Here is a 13408-nt window from a genome sequence, read left to right as displayed (position 1 = left end):
TACATCTGGTAAAATCTACTGGAATGCATTGGGTAAAAGGTTCGGTGACAAGGCAAAACGTGAACTTTTGTGTTATTAATACTAAATCCTGGTGTGATTCCTCAATTTGAGTTGGGGAACTTGGATTAGAAGATATGTGCTGCACCTGATAAATATATCACCCCTGCGTATCAGTATTTTCCAGGTGTGATAAATACCTCACACTATCACCCCCTGCACAGAATCAAGGTCAGACAGGGATTAAAGGGGTTGTTATGTTTTTTCTTGTTTCTTTTTTTTGCTTCTTCTTTCCTAGTCTGCCCTCCTTAAAATTGCCTTCATATTCATATAAACCTACTGCCCTGACTGGTTAAAGCCATATACAATCCAACATATTTCATGAAAAAAGTCATGGCCACTTAGCGTAAATTGAGCTACATTTTAGTGAGACTTGATCTCGGGCATGAATCCCGCCTAAGGGTGTATATGTACACGTTCCTCTCTGTTAGAAACATCTTTTTTTTAGCTATATAATGTTTTCAATGTGTTTACGTATTTTATGTCCAGCGTTCTGAAACTTACCCGGTTTAGTCTGCACTTAATTAAACTACAAAATAAAATAAATGGCTTTGATTTGAAATGATAAAGGGTAGAATCATTTCTAATTGAGGATAAGCATAAGTATAAAATGTGAAACAGAATTAATGTTCAAGAAGAGAAGTTCAAAAATCTAAATATTAAATAAATCTTGAAAAATATAATATGCATATATAAAAGTTCCTTTACGTTTTAGGCCATTAGCAATAGATATAAAGACAGGTCACTGTTTCCAGTTCTGATCCTCATTTGACAGCATATTGCATTCTGGGTGTTGTAGTCTTGGCTTGCCTGTACTGATAATAATAACGCAACTGATTGCAATGGCTTGTAGGCTAGAAGCCCAGCACTGGAAACGGTGTCCTTGATGATATGGAGTGAAGTGGCCTCCATAGCTTTTAGGGAGCTGGTGTAGAGTGAGGCTTGATTACAATGGGGGGGGGGGGGGGGGTGAGGGGTTACATTCTGACGGCCACTGCAAAGGGGAGTTTGTGCAGGGAACATAATTCTGAGTTGTGCCATAATGACTGCATCCCTGCCGTTTTCTCTGACAAATCCTGCTAGGTGGAATCTGCTGACATTTATTGAGGGGACAAGGTCCACAACAAAGACAACACTTACGGAGTTTGGTGCTTTGAACAGAGGCTCCAGATTTTAAGCCTCATTTCCAGGTGAAAAATTTGAAATAGGAGGAATTTACTGTACCCGGGGTACACCTCACTCTGATGTGGATGGTGTTTGATGGCTGGGGTCGGTTTATGTTTTCTGTGGACCTCTGTGGTGCGGCTCTGCTTCTCATTGCTCTGTTTAAGCTGGTGCCTGAGACCTTTTTACATTTATTAAACTCTCATTCCCGTAAATTGAAGGAACCAGGGTCAGACTGGCTGTAACATTTTCCCGATGGGCCAGAAGGGTGGGGGACGTTTTTTGAGCGGTGGGAGAAGTAGTGTAGGAAGAGGGGCCGATCCGCCCCGGGCGGCACTAGTTCAGGGGCGGCTCTAGGCTCATGGCAGCCCTGGGCAGGGAGCGTAGGTAGGGGGCCCCGGAAGATGGGGTCCGGGTGGGGCGGAGCACGGAGGCCAGTGAAGAGTGGGGGGGGGTGAGAGGGCGTGGTCAGGGTGTTTGGAAGAGGAACAGAGCCGGAGGCCACCAAATCCGTGCCAGGGGCCGCCACGCAAATATGTACCCATCCTCAGAGGATTATTATATTAAGGATATATATTGGTGTGGTGGCCCCTGGGGTTTGGTGGCCCTATGCAGGTGCACAGCATGCACATGCCTAAGGCCACCCCTGACTAGTTTTTGGGGGAGGCGGCCTCCTACCGCTCTTACCTGCGGCTGGTGGGGGGGCGGCAAACGGCAGAATCTCCCCAACACCCCTCTCATCTTCAATGTGGCCCCCGGAAAGGCAGGGACTGCCAGAGCCAAATGGATAGCAACTCCCAGGTTGGGAGCCGGTTTTGTTCCTGGGGGCTGGTTTTGCATCAGTGCTTCAATATCGCCCCCCTGCAAAGAAAGAGGCAGCAGAGGTGAAGTTGCAGAAGTCCTTCTCACTAGAACCCCCCCCAACCGCCCCCCCTGCTCTCTCCAGCTGAATTGCCAGGGCTGCTTTGTGTTCCCAGTTCGGCCCTGGCAGGAGGAACAGCATCAACAAGGCAGTGGTTGGAGTTCCCACCCGGAAGGGAGTTATCCCCCTGCACGAACTGCAGCCAATGGGGCCCATTCATTAAAGTTCTTTTTGAAGAGCGTGTATGCATCATATTTTGCTGTTGTCGTGTTCCCTGTTTAGAAACAACCTCGCAGTGCAAAGGACCTTGAGAGATTGTAACAGCTGTTTGCTGAAATCAGAATATTGGGCGCTAATCAAGAGCTGCTACTTCTTTCAGTGCAACTCTTCATCATTTCATGATTAAACAATAGAACGGATCATGACAGAGGCATGCAGGTACATGACGAGCTGCCACTTTCTAAGGGCTTAATGGGTTGCGCTAAAAATAATGTCTGGTCCTAGAAATCGTTCTGCTGAGCGCCGTGCCCGTCTACACTCCCTACTCCATAGAAAGAAAAGTCGACGAAATACTTTAGAACGAAAATATAGAAACTGATCATTCCTAAGCACATAAACCTCCCAGAGCACATACAGTCCCGTGCCTAGTTTCCCTCAGGGGGTTTTATGGCACAAACATAGCACATCCGGCTCTGAATTAACCAAGAGACAGGAGACACCGAGCACTTTGTGACACGTGTTTCGCTCATTCTAATGGTCCGCGGGGCCTGTAGCCTTTGGAGAAACTTGAAATCCAGGCTCTATAACAGTCGCTGTTGCTTTGCAGACTAGCAGAGGTAAGAGGAGGAAACAGAAAAGGGCATTGATAGAGCGTCATGTTATTCTGAAATTTGAAGGGGTACATCATAATCACTGGTAGTCTGCACCCATATGTATTCATGGGTTGAATTAAATATTAATCATTAGAAAATGTGGATGTAATAATGAATAATGTATGTACAATGCTAGGATTTTAATTTGTGTTAGTAGAAAAGTGTAAACGACATTTAAATGTAATAGTCTATTGCAAGTGTTTAACGAATCAGTTTGTGTGTAATGTATTGAATTAGACTTAAACATGTCCTATAAAGTCTGCTTGGGCAGGGATGACTAAATGTGTCTTAAGGTGAAGAAATGTAATGCTTATAAATGCAATGTTTATTAATTTTGTGTAAGTTTGAAGTTTAAAGGCCTGAATTGAAATGAGTATTCACGTTTTGTCATTAAAGGCCTGTGGTTTTTTATGTTAGCAGAATCGAGTATGCCTGAAATGTATTTTTCCTTGGAAGGGCTCTCAGTTGAATGCAGTCAGCAGATTTGTACGTGCAAGGTTGGTTTGTTCACATGCTTTCCGTTGCAGGTGCAAGGACATTTTTCTCGTTAGTTAGACTGAAGCTCCTTGTTTTAGGAGTTAGGTATGGGGGAGACCTGTTACAATGTTACAGTGCAATTTGATAATTGGAAGCTCTCTGGAGAAGCCTGGGACCCAAAGACAACCTAACCATTCTTGGACGGAGCAGAAGTTTGTGGAAAATCCCCTGCCAAAGATTTCCATCAAAAGGAGGTGTTTCGGGCGTGTTCTTTGAGTTGATCATTTTGTATTAGGGACAGTGCCCTGGGGAAGGAGAGTCAGACGAGGCAGAGAGGGCAGATGAGAGTAGAGGGCCGTTAGGAGGGTAAGAGAAGGGATCCATTTTAGAATGAAGATTTAGCTTGACTTATGACCCTTTCCAACGTGAGTGGGCTTCTTAGAAAGTCTTCACGAGCTGACACCTTTTCTCATCTCTGCCTGAAGGATGCTATATAGGGATGTCACCTTAGTGCTAGAGTAGGGACAGAATTAACCAATTATTTTTTCCTTTCTGTAAAACTGATGAAGACTATTTTGGATATTGGAGCAATTGTTGCCTGTTTAATTCTCCTAGAATTTATTATTCTATTCACGTTGCACCGAATTAGGTTAGTCCGTAAAATGAATTTCGTATTAGTGCCCATGTATTTTTTTAACCTCGTTATGAGGTGCTTTGTATGTTCAGTTATTTTTGACTTTGTAATAAAACCCTTAACTTGTAAGTCAGTGTCAGGTGGTTCATTCCGAGTCTGAATTGGTAAGTTTTATTGATGGTGGTGATCGTATTAGTTTTCTCCCCTTTACACTTTTCAGCAGATAAAAAGGTCCAGTCGACTGAAGATCTTTATAAATGGTAAGATCTGATAAAATAAGATAATGATCTGGCGTAATCAGCATGACTGTTATGGAGTCCACATCTCTTTATTGTTCGACATGATGTGTGCCAGCTCTTTGTGTGTGCCTGCTCTTTGTGTGTTCTTGCTCTTTGTGAGTGTCAGCTCTTTGTGTGTGCCTGCTCTTTGTGTGTGCCTGCTCTTTGTGTGTTCTTCCTCTTTGTGTGTGTCTGCTCTTTGTGTGTGCCTGCTCTTTGTGTGCGCCTGTTCTTTGTGTGTGCGCCTGTTCTTTGTGTGTGCCTGCTTCTTGTGTGTCTGCTCTTTGTATGTGCCTGCTCTTTGTGTGTGCCTGCTCTTTGTGTGTTCCTGCTGTTTGTGTGTGCCTGCTGTTTGTGTGTGTGTTCTCTTTGTGTGCGTCTGCTCTTTGTGTGTGCCTGGTCTTTGTGTGTTCCTGCTGCTTGTGTGTGTCTACTCTTTGTGTGTGCCTGCTCTTTGTGTGCGCCTGCTCTTTCTGTGTGTCTGTTCTTTGTGTGCGCCTGCTCTTTGTCTGTGTCTGCTCTTTGTGTGTTCCTGCTGTGTGTGTGTGCCTGCTCTTTGTGTGTGCCTGCTGTGCTGCGCCCCCACTGTGTTTGCTTTCTGGCATGCTGGGAAACCATTGCTTTAACTGCATCATAGCTCCTGGCATGATTCAGTCATCCTGGCTGCTAGTAGAGTGCCCACATGAACAAATGGATGAAGATGCAGGAACTGTGTCCTGCTGTGTGGTTCACACGCACATGCAAGGAATGGCACTTCTGTATGGAACTCCTATTCCTCCTGACTCCCTCTTGTGGAAACTAGCTGAAATGGCTGTTAGCATCAGCTGAAGCCATTTTGTTTTTGGCAGCCATTTTAGTTAGCCATGTGCTCGCCATGTGCTTTCTCCCTCTTCACTATTGCCTGCCCTTGTATTCTGCTAAAGTCATCAGTTACAGTTAACGCCTTCCGTACTGAGCCAGAGCACTGCACATGCTCAGAAAGGCCTAGCTGGTAGAATGCACCTGCTCTTAGTGTATAACTGTCAGGCTATTTTAACTGATGTCAGCAAATCTGTTAGTACTCCTACTTTGTTGACTAAGTATTTTTCTGTTAGTCCATATATGTCTAATAGCTATTCATGTGCACACTTGCACCGCCTATTTTTAAGTCTACATACTAACTCAGCTATAAACTGGGCATAAAAGACCCAGGGTGTCTGTATTCTTTGGACAAAACCCCTTACTGTTACTACACTAGTGCCTTTTCATACCACTCTTACTATTAGTGTGCACTCAGCATAACGACTTGTATTGATCAATCCTTTGCACTATCTGCATGCAACCACAGATGCTCTTACTGGCGTTGCATTCTTTTGGAGATTTAAGCACATTCCAGTAAGTTACCGCCGTCTGTGCATGAGCCCAATAAAGCTTCACACCGGCATCAACGCCGTTCAGGCTCTCTATTGGCTCACTTTTCCAAGCCTCCATTTGGATTCCGGCCGTGCCTCTCCACACTGGGCGGGTGCGTTCCAAGCCTCGGTTTGGCTGGACACGCCCACCCGGAAGAGCGCGGCGTGCAGCACGAACGCTTTAAGACTCAGTTACCGGCCCCGCTCTCCATCGTCGGGGTCCGGTTTTGAGGCGATACCCAGGTTCACAGCGGGGTGAGAGCGTTGAGGGCGTGAGTGCACTTCAGCTATAGGATCGCTGACATTCTACAAAAACGAGCTAAGTGTACACCCGTTTTACAGGGATTTAAAGCAAACCCTTTCTTTTACAGTATGTGCCAGGCACGCTCCAACCCCTCTCCTGAGACCCATGGTGCAAGTAGCGCCCTGTTTTAAAGTGAGATATAAGTCTAAGTTACCATCTTAGGGGGTCACAGACCTTTGGTCCATTGATCCCTTCATAAGGAGTACATACATCGTGTTTTTAACCCTTCTATCCACTGCTTTAGTTTTTAAAGACACCCTTACCACTTCACTTCCAAGAGTTAACGATATCATCCCCACAGGGCTACTTGGATGGTGTCAAAACTAGTGTCTACTTTGGGAACACTATTTATGCCACTAACTATGGAGCACCATGATCAAATGCAATGGCTTATATTAATTGTGTGTATGTCTTTTTGTGTTTGTATGTGTATTTCACTTTACAGGTGCTGAGATACTCCATAATTTGGAGCATTTTTTGGAATGAGCGACCCGCTCTTCCACCTTTTCTAAGCACTTTTTTCACCTTTTTTAAGATTTTCACTTTCACGTCCCCAGGTCAGGGTGGACGATTAGAGAGTCCATACCGCCGGGGTTTAGTCCTGACGAATGCCTTGGTAAATTGAAACCACCCATATGGCAGAAACATGTTGACCGACTTAAGTATTTTTTCTGAATTTAACCAATCCTTAAACCTTGGCAGCTTAATTCAGACACATAATACTCTTCACTTGTGTCTTAGGGATCACTCATTAAACTTTTTTTACTGATACCCTTTTAGGCACTTTTAATTTTAGCTACCCTCACAGCACGCCCTTCTCACACAACCAGCTCCACAGTCTTTCTGGCATCGCAGCACACCGAAGAGGCACTCGGCCTCTTTGGTGGGGCCCGGTGATGAAGCATGACACTGACTAGGTCGGTGTGTGAGGGCTTTCCTATCCACCCAAAGTGGGTGTGTGATTCTTATCTATCTCGCTCCGTCTCTGTGGCTTTTTTGAGACCGATCTGACCTCTCTGTTTTTGTTTATTTGTATTCTTTGGACTGCCTCCTACAGTGGCCTGAGGGTACCGTATTGACACAGTCTCCCTCATGTGAAGTTAATAAATGTATTCTTTTGATATTACAGCTTCCGTTCCAATCTCTTCTTTGTTGGTTTAAGGACCACCGTTACCAGCGTTTGGGGCCAACACCTTGCCATTCCTGCATTTCCTGGCCTGCACTCAACCCTTGCTAGCCCCCGCCGCCACTGACCACTCGCGGCCGCCGAGAGGGGCAGGGCAGGAGAAACCACAATCCCCAGCGTCCCCTGCTTCCCGTGGACGCCGCCAGTCAGCTGGGCTTCCGCTTCCGCCGGGAGGCGTACATCAGCGAGCCCTTCCTTCGGCAGAGCGGGAACCACCGTTACCAGCGTTTGGGGCCAACACCTTGCCATTCCTGCATTTCCTGGCCTGCACTCAACCCTGCTAGCCCCCGCCGCCGCTGACCACTCGCGGCCGCCGAGAGGGGCAGGGCAGGAGAAACCAAAATCCCCAGCGTCCCCTGCTTCCCGGGGACGCCGCCTGTCAGCTGGACTTCCGCTTCCGCCGGGAGGCGTACATCAGCGAACCCTTCCTCCAGCGTCGCGGGACGCGCGCGGGCAACGCCGGGCGGGGGACGACGAGGGACGGGACGGGCCACCCCCCTTGGCCCCATCGGACTTCCAACAACTGATTCAGGTATTACACATCGAGGTTCTGGACTAAGTCACTGCTGTCGAAGCCCTTTATAAAACAATTAGACTAATTTAACGGCTGGAAGAATAGGGGTGTTAGAGAACTAAGTCGGTGTTGTCACCTGTTAATTGTGGGATTACCAATTAATGCAGTATAACTAAACCTGTTACTGTGGGCACAAGAGTGACTAAGTCGGAGACCTAAGAGGAAAAATGTCTAACCATCCCAATACACGTTCGGTTGTGAGTAAAACTCACAATAGAGAAACCCCTAAGCAAACGCGAGCAGCAACGAAGGACTTTGCCCTAACAAAAGGAAATAAACCTACTGCAATTGATTTAATGTTAAAAAAGGTTTCAGGGGAAATAGAACGTATGGAACTGAGTTTATCCTCCTCACCTAACCTTAATGCAATTACTCTAACACCCTCTAGAGACCCACCAACTGCAGATAGGCCAAATATGATAGGAAATGTGACCCACTTAAATAATGATACCGAGGATGTCCCCTGTGCACAATCCCCGGGGCCAGAAATCTCTGGGTGTAACGAAATGATCCACCAGAGAAAAATGAAGCGACAGGGGAGGACCAAGGGGCCACAGAGACAAAGGAAAGCACCCGTAAGAGGCAGTCGCTCAACAAGCAGGCAAGAGTTTATACTAGTAGAAAATAATACACAAACAGAAACAACGCCACCAGGATGGGTTGAGGCAGTCTTAGGAGACCTTAAAAAACAACTAGAATCCTTTATCGCGGCACAGCTAAAACCAATTATAAGTAAGGTGGACAAAATCATGTGTGAGCTCTCCAAACAAAGTAAGGCAATAGAACACACATTCAGGAAACCACCCTACTGATTCAACTCAACCAAATGAGGTGGTTACTAGTGACAATGTAAACAAAAACAGATTGCCAAATAACAACTGTGTTAGTCATACTCAACACATAATTGCCCAGATCCACGAGGCACCAAAAACTTCCCAAAACCAAAGAGGGGGCTCCAATGACAAACCAAGAGGGGGACACATTCAAAGCACGAATTCCAAAAATATGGATAAACCACCTTTACAACCACTAATGCAATGGAGACAGGAAGACCGCCCCCAGAGGGATGGGAACGAACCATGTTATACAGATTCTGACCCTCTCTACACTACAAACAGCCCCGCCCCACACATAGATCTCCCTCCAGAGGCCAGCCCATTTGTAATAGTTTTTGCAGGGGTGCCAGAAATTAGGCCTTCCGAGAGAGAATCACACCATCAACTACACGCTAAAATCTCCAAGTGGCTGAATATACACAGACCCTTAAATAATGGGGACAGAGGAGAGATAATGCATGTAAGACGAGTAAATTGGCTTGGTGGGAGGAAAAAAGACATTAGAGGGGACTGTATAGTCGCAAACTTCAGAGACACTAGATTGGTTGATTATATCTTGAAGAATCCCAATAGGAATCAAACCAGCACTATCTGTGCACTCCCACTTGGGTATTTTTACCCAAGGAGCTGGAACACCAATCGTGCTGATGATGATGGTGGATGGATCCCCGGAAGATCACAACGCACACAAAGACCAAGACCTGTAGGCCAACCCGACCAGTTCTTTCCTCCACGAGACTACCCTCAATGGAGAAACAGATTTGCCCCTTACAGTCACTTGAGGATAATGATTGACTCATCCCACTAGAAAATAACTTTGTAACATCCTCAGCAACCAGTGAATGCCCACACCCAGAAATAGAGGGTAAATGCGGGAGTGCTGGGAATGTACAAATCGGGAGGTCAGAAGAACTCTCGACCCAGGGGGAGAAAAGTGAAAACATCACAGATCCACCAATAGTGGGTGAGGTTAGAGTAAATGAACCCATCATTGTGAGAGGGAAAGAGAATAGGGCTGGATTGACCGTGTTATCCTGGAATATAGCAGGCCTGAAAACTAAACTTAAAAGCAAGGAGTGGGAAGAATTCATAAGGTGCTTTCATGTTATAGCTCTCCAAGAAACATGGGCGCGTGATTCTGACCTCTGTCAATTGGAGGGCTATAAGTGTTTTTTCAGACCTGCCCATGGGACGAATTCTGGGAGAGCAAAAGGAGGCTTAGCAATATATGCAGATTTAGATCTAAAGGGTACCTGGTCACAGCCAGACTGGGCGTCAGACACTCTACAAGCAGTTTCACTACAGCATCAGGGGGAGAGACTACTATTTCTACATTTTTATAATTCTGGGCCGGTTGATGGGAATCTTCCCATATTATTAGAGTTGGAGAGTAGATTAAATGAGGAATTGGATTCAAGGTTGAAATGGCCTGAACCAACTGTCCTGCTGATGGGGGTCTTTAATTGCCACCTATGCCCTAAGCTATTTCCTATTTCTGTAGACTGGTCCGCCTGCCCTTTAGAAAAGGGTCCCCATTTTGTACATAATAAAGAGGGCACAGCTCTGATGAAGCTATTAGATAACTTTGCGCTCACCCATGTTATGGATTTAGCCGCACTTAAAGTAGGGGAGACCCCTATACCCACATTTAAAGGGAGAGGTGGTGGGTCTATAATAGATTTGATAATGATCTCTGCTTTCTCTAAAGAGCAGGTCCTAAGAATAAGAACGGAGTGGAGTCCCTTTAGTGATCATAATCCCCTTTCACTAGAAATTAATTATAAAGGCTTACCAGGGAAAAACCCAGGGGTGGCCACTGAAACCCAAATCCAAGCAACAGACCAAGGGAGACGCATAAGGTGGACAATGATCAACCCGCAAGATTTTTACTCCAAGTTAGTGGGTGAAGGGAAAGATCATATAGAGACCTGCTTAGATCTCTCAATAGAGGACAGAGGAGTGGTTGTGGCTTTTGAATCTTTAACTAAAATAGTAGAAGGGTTACTGAAAACTAAGAAGCCTGTCAAACAATTATCTTCCCCAAGATGGTTCGATACCAACTGCTCAAGGGCTTTAAGAGAACTAAAGCAGAGTCTAAAAAAGGCCCCCGAGGGACAAGATTGAAATTGCCCGGTGCAGACAGAACTACAAAACCCAGGTAAAGAGAAGAAAGAGTGCTCTTCAAAAAGAAGTTTGGGCAGACCTGAGGGAGGCAGGAGAAAATAGGGACTATGCCCAGTTCTGGAGAATTATAAATAGACCATGTTTCCATGACTCAAGCTCCCCAGTCATTAGCTCCAACATACTACCAGAACAATGGATTAACCATTTTAAATCTTTGTATAATCAGCAGGAGGTAGACATTGGAGATGGAATATAGATGGGTCCCAGGGCAGAACAACTAGAACTATCTCTGGAGGAAGTCCTAAAAGCAATCCTAGGGCTGACGCGAAACAAAGCCCCCGGCCCGGATGGTACCCCACCAGATCTATTTTTAAGCAACACTGATCTATGGGCACCAATAGTAACAAGAGTACTCAATGCAGCAATTAAATCGGGCCTTCCGAGATCGTGGTCCACTGCGGTGATTGTCCCTATATATAAGAAAGGTTGTAGGGACAGCCCGCAGTGTTATAGACCAATCTCGCTGATTGATGTCTCTGCTAAAGTACTCGGGAGGGCACTTCTTAACCGCTTAATAGAGTGGACTGACACTCATAACACCCTGGTGGAAACCCAGTACGGGTTTCGAACAGGCAGGTCAACTAGTGACCAATGCCTCAATCTATATCTCCTTACGGCTAAATATACCAAGACGACTGATGGGACCATGTACATGGGATTCATGGACTTAGCAGCGGCTTTTGATAACGTTAATAGAGCCAAACTTTGGACACTTATGTATAACTTGGGAATTGACCCAGACCTTATTAACATTCTTAGGGAGCTGCACTGGAACACCACTGCCAAGGTCCGCTATAGCGCGGGGGGGTGAGTACGGATCCCTTCCCGTGCTCAGGCGGGGTGAGGCAGGGGTGTATCCTGGCGCCGTTCCTGTTCCCCCTCTATATAAATGGTCTGGAGAGTGCCCTAATAGCCCTGGGGACTGACTGCCCTAAGGTAGGTTCGCGTTATTTGCCGGTACTTTTGTATGCGGATGACGCGGTCCTGCTGGCGCGAACAGCAGTCGGTCTCCAGCTCCTAATTAAAGGTTTTGCTGATTTCATGAGGAATTTGGACCTCTCCGTCAACCTGACAAAATCTTCATTATGGTAGTAGGGAAGAAATCACATAAGAAATTTGTGTTCAAATTAGGCGAGCATATCCTGGACACTGTGACCACTTTTCCGTACCTGGGTCTCCTATTTGACGAAAAGATCAAGTTTGCCCCCTTGATTGAGGAGAGGTCTAGGAAACTAGTCTCAGCAAATGGGGCCATACTAAACTTTGCCCGACGACTGGGTCGCTGGTCCCCTGAGCAGGTGATGACATTGTATAGGTCGGTCAGTATCTCAAAGGCTATCTATGGAGCGGAGGTGTGGGGTTTTAGGGATGCACAACAGATACAAGGAGAGGAAGATACATTTTTTTTAAAAACTGTTAAAGCTTCCCATGAGCATCCCGGCAGCAATAACACACAAAGAGCTGGGTACCCCATACATATCTGACTTGATTAGACTGAGACCAATACTGTCCTGGCTAAAAATTTGGTCAAACCCCAATGCGGAATTATCCAGACAGATCATCCAGGATTGCTTACGGAAAGACAGATGGCTCCAAATTCCCTGGCTGAAATATATTAAAGAAACATTAGGGGCTATTGACCAACAAAGGTTATTTTTGGACCCCTCAAATGTGGACATCTATAGCAGACATTATGTACAAAAGCAACTACTGGAAAAATATGATTGTAGGAGGATGGAACTTGATTCTATTAAACCCTCGGTAGTTGCTCATTCGCTTGTTTGTAATGAAGTGGGCATGGAACCGTATCTCTTTTTAATGTATAGCCAACATGAGAGGTTTTTAATGACTCGTTTTAGGCTCAATTTGCTGCATAATATTTTAGCCTATCCGTCTGGTTTCACGCAAACAATTGAGCAGAAGGGTGCCTGCGGCTGCGACAATAGGTCTCCGCAGGACACCCTTCATTTTGTATTATTGTGTCCTTTTTATAAAATACCGCGTCAAAGATTTCTGGTGGACATTTTAAAGAACTCAAATATTATCCATGCCAAATCTGCCTTATTCTTGCAAAGAGCAACTGAAACGCGTACTTTGTTTGCTATCATGAGTTTTTTTTAAAATTGTGATTAAACTAAGAAATACAAGGGGCTGATGATGGTGGACGAAAGGGGATGAAACTCAAGGATATTTGCTGCTCCCTGTCATGTCTACAGTCTGTATATATTAACTACAAAAACTCTTTTGAACTTGTCTTTTAACTTGTCTTTTTTGTTAAAAATGTTGATGTTCAGTATGTTTTTTTTTAATGTGGTCATGTATTAATATGTATTTTCATGATGGTTTTTAACCTTCGAAATAAATAAAGAACTGAACTGAACTGGTTTAAGGACCAGGTGCATCAGTGAACCCCTAAAAAGGTTTTGCTATTCCACACTCTGACTGACACCAAGGGCAGCGGACACCTCCTTTTGGCAGGTTACCACAACCCAGTGAGCAGGGAGTGAATAAGCATTGGTGAACGGGCCCGAACAGTGCTTGCAGTTACAGCATCATCAGACTCTGACTTCACCCTGTCTTCTCTGCACA

The sequence above is a fragment of the Lissotriton vulgaris genome, chromosome 12, assembly GCF_964263255.1.
Source record: "Lissotriton vulgaris chromosome 12, aLisVul1.2, whole genome shotgun sequence".
Taxonomy (NCBI): domain Eukaryota; kingdom Metazoa; phylum Chordata; class Amphibia; order Caudata; family Salamandridae; genus Lissotriton; species Lissotriton vulgaris.
The sequence above is the reverse complement of the archived record's forward strand: the minus strand, read 5'-3'. Positions refer to the sequence as shown.